Genomic DNA, 1,357 nt, shown 5'->3' on the forward strand with positions numbered 1-1,357 from the left:
GCGAACGACTTGCCACGGCAGTAAAAGAAAAGAAAAAAAAATAAAGAAAGAAAAAGACACCGAGCTACGAAATGAAAAGAGCTTGACTAATTTGAATAGCGACTCAAGAGACATTTATTTGGGAAGAGGTATATTAGTCACCGTAGAACAGTGGCGATGGATGTCCGTGCTTCGGTCGCCGTCCGTGCCAACGTTCGCCTTGAGCCGAAAGCATCACAGACGAGATTGTGAAAGCCGGAGCGAGATTCCTTTAATGGCTGGTGGAAATGTTTGATGGGTAAGCGGCAAATAAGATCAGTTGAACGCAGAGAGCGACGCACACAATTCGAGAAAAGAAAGAAGGGGGGTGGGAGTGGGGGGGGGGGGGGGGGGCAGACATTTGTCGACATTGATAGACGAGCTGTCGGAAACAGATTTATTTACCAGCACGCGGGCGAGATTTCGCCGGAAAAGTCTCGCCATCCGTTTACCTCGACTACAACGTGCGCATCTCTCTCTTTGGTGTCTCACCTCTTTAACGCCCCGCCCCGAACGCAACCCTCCATCTCACCAATTGCGTGCAGTGGGGCGAAAGCTACGGGTCGCGTCTGGCAAACAGAAACGGTACCTATAACTTGGTAATCCTCCATTTGTGTCATCCTCCATCTGAATCACCCTTCTCGAACGACGCCGTGGCTGAATGGAAGCATCACGGATGGATTAGTGGCACACAGTGGGCGAGTCCTTCACCTGCCTTTTCTGGGAAACTAAGTCAGCACTACGTTACTCAATAGCAGAACACGAGCCCCTAGCTTGCCCTCGCTGCCCAGCATGGAGTATGACTCGGTCTCTCCAATTCGGTGCAATGCAGTAAATGCTGCAGGTCGTGTCAGTCAATTAGAAAAGAGAACCAAAAGAAGGGGGCTACTCCGTTGTCCGCCTCCGTTTGCACTCAATGCGCGTGACGTCGACTGCACGGAAGTTTCACGGAACGATTAGCAGGCGTACAGTGGGCGAGCTCTCCTATACTCCATTCTCTAGAACATGCAGCCGGCTTAAGGTTACCGATTACCCGCCGTGGTGGATTTGGCGTTGGCTGCTAAACCAGAGGACGCGGGATCGAATCCCGGCCATGGCGGCCGCATATCTATGGGGGCGAAATGCAATCAATCAATCTTTATTAATGCAACAATAAGGGAATACAATTCAACTGAATATACAGAAGGAGGTCCCATGGTTACAAACCGCAGGCGGGACCTCCTATGTTAATAGATTAGAAAACTAACAAAGCGAATATATAATAACAAACAATTTCAAAATGTTACTCGCAACAAAGACAACGTGGAATATTTCAGTGATTGCATAGAAAAACGTAATG

The sequence above is a fragment of the Dermacentor silvarum genome, chromosome 8 (assembly GCF_013339745.2).
Source record: "Dermacentor silvarum isolate Dsil-2018 chromosome 8, BIME_Dsil_1.4, whole genome shotgun sequence".
Taxonomy (NCBI): Eukaryota; Metazoa; Arthropoda; class Arachnida; order Ixodida; family Ixodidae; genus Dermacentor; species Dermacentor silvarum.